This window comes from Dromiciops gliroides, chromosome 5 (genome assembly GCF_019393635.1).
Source record: "Dromiciops gliroides isolate mDroGli1 chromosome 5, mDroGli1.pri, whole genome shotgun sequence".
Lineage (NCBI taxonomy): Eukaryota > Metazoa > Chordata > Mammalia > Microbiotheria > Microbiotheriidae > Dromiciops > Dromiciops gliroides.
Window position 1 is genome coordinate 250,674,515 of NC_057865.1, and position 2,686 is coordinate 250,677,200.

The 2,686-nt window shown below is 42.2% G+C and overlaps 1 pseudogene; it reads right to left on the minus strand.

The window, feature by feature from the left end:
- Window positions 1-256: 256 nt before the first annotated feature.
- LOC122729576 lies at window positions 257-879 on the minus strand (annotated as a pseudogene).
- Between the last annotated feature and the right edge of the window lie 1,807 nt (window positions 880-2,686).

The window sequence follows — 2,686 nt, forward strand, 5'->3', positions numbered from 1 at the left end:
AAACAACAGCAATAATAATAATAATAACTTGAATTAATAAATTGTTTTATAGGTTACAAAGTACAAACAAGTAATTTAATTTGATAACATAAGTGCAATGATAATCTCTATTTGAAAATTGTTCTAGTTGTCCAAGATGAGATTTTAGTTAGCAAGTATGAAAAAAAAAATACTTAAACTTTTTTTTTTTTTTTAACAGTCCGGGGGTTTATTCCATGACCGAGTGTCCGACTTAGGCCTATGTCCAGGTCCCGGTTTATTTGCCCTTTCGGGCCTTGATCTTTCTCAGGTAGAACTCCAGCTCTTTGCCCCCGAGCATGTAGTCGTCTGCTTGGCCACAGTGGCCTGGCCTCCACATGACACAGGCAAGGAGCTTGACCTGTTGAAATTGCTCCTTCAGAAGCGAGCTGATCTTGGCATTCTTCTTCCGCTCCTCCTATTTCTTCTGGATCTTCTTTGAACGCTTATTATTTAAAATTTCTTCCTCCTCAGGAGTCAGTTTTGCTCCCTTCTTTCGTCCCAGGTGTAGGGCGTACTGGGACTCATATCACTGGTGGTATGGGGTGCTATCAACAAGTACAGTGCAATTCTTCACCAGTGTCTTGGTCTGGACCAGCTTGTTGGATGCATTGTAGACCACATCAATAATCCTTGTTTTGCAGGTGTAGCACTTGGAACCTTAGGAGAAATTGCCAATGTCCAGTCTCAGCACCCAGTACTTTTTGTTGCCTCCTTGGACGCGCAAGGTGTGGATGCCACAGGGCCGATCTTGGTGTTGGCAGGTGGGTGGCCTAGCTCATACTTGTGCTTTTTGTAATAAGGCTTGCACTTGTCCCTGGTCCTGCAATGCTTGTGCCAGTTGTCCCTGGAGATTCCCATGGTCAGGAAGACCTGAGCTCAAATCCAGCCTTAGAAACTAGCTTTGTGACCCTGGGTAAGTCATTTAATTTTATTTGCCTCAGTTTCCTTAACTATAGAATGGGGCTAATAATAATAGCACCTACTTTGAAGGACTGTTGCAAGGCTTAAATGAGATATTTGTTAGGCATTAAGCACAGTGCCTGGTTTGTAGCAAGCACTTAATAAATACATATTCCCTTCCTCTTTCCTTCATTCAACGAGGATTTCTGGAGTACGTGTTGCCCGATGATCCATGCTTTAGTAGAAAAAGCAATCCCGGACTTGTAATTGAGCTTTCGATTTAGTTGGGGATGCCCATCTACACCTTTAGCTATATGTTTAATCCATTGTGGTTATAAGGCTCTATTTGTTTTTGGTTTGCTTCATGGAAAGGGTCTAAGGACTGATTAAATTGGGTTGGCAGTCCTTGGAGTCTACTCCAGGTGTGGTGCTTTGGAGAAGGATATCTCATTTCTCCAAAGCAGATTTGGAAGGATAATCAGACTGGATAAGGAATAGGGGCATCCCATATCTGAGTCATCAGAATTATTAACCCCCTTCCCCTGCTCCTGCCACCCATTCAATAGCAGGAGAAAGGTGAGCCCTAGATGGTATAAGTTGTATAAGGGAGTTCCAATGGATGGCAAGTGTGACTCTTTGCAAAGGTGACCCTGATCTCTGGTCTTAGACAAGCTTCTGTGTGAACATATAGGAAGCTCAAAGGATGGCAGCTGTGTTGTTCTGTAAAGCTAACACCTTGTGTATTCAGAGGCTAGTGATCTGCAGACAAAGGGGACAAGGATTGACTATAGTAAATCCCTAGTGTGGCACTTCAAAGCTTGAGTTGTGGCATCTACAGGCAAGAGCTATTATTGCCAGGTAGGTCAAGAGAAGAACTCTTAGGTTTCTCCTGTACTCAGATACCTACAGAGAGGTGGGTGTCTTGAACCAACTAAGAGAGGACACTAGTTAGAAGGCATTAGCTAAAAACAGCCAAAGGTTTAACCTTTCTGGGTCTCATTTTGCATGTCTATAAAGTGGAAGTAATTATACTTACTCTGCCTATCAAAGAGCTATTGTGAGGTAAGTTCTTTGGAAATGGTAAAGTGCTCTGTAAATGTGAATGATTATTGTGACAGCATGTCAAAGATGTCAGAGGAGAGAAGTGAGAGTTGTGGCATAAAGGACACCCAGGGAGTAGTTCAAGCATCATGAGAAGATTCCATCCTAGGGCTATGACCCTGGCAAACATTCATTGTAGGGTCTTGGGAACTTGAACCTGCTACAAGTTACATGTTACAGAATATAACATGTCTCTTTCTTTTAACATAATCTTTCTTAAGATCTTGATAGGAGGGGCAGCTAGGTGGCGCAGTGGATAGAGCATCGGCCCTGGATTCAGGAGGACCTGAGTTCAAATCCAGCCTCAGACACTTAACACTTACTAGCTCTATGACCCTGGGCAAGTCACTTAACCCCAATTGCCTCACCAAAAAAAAAAAAAAAAGATCTTGATAGGCTAAAACAATAGTCTGATTATGTATTCACACACATATATATTTATTGTTGTTCAGTCATTCAGTTACGTCTGACTTTTCATGATCCCATGGACCATACCATACCATACCAAGCCCTTCTATCCTTCACTATCTCCTGAAATTTATCCAAGCCTGGTCATTGCTTCCATGACACCATCTATCCATCTCATCCTCTGCTGTCCACTTTTCTTTTTGCCTTCAATCTTTCCCAACATCAAGGTCTTTTCTAATGAATCCTGTCTTCTCAT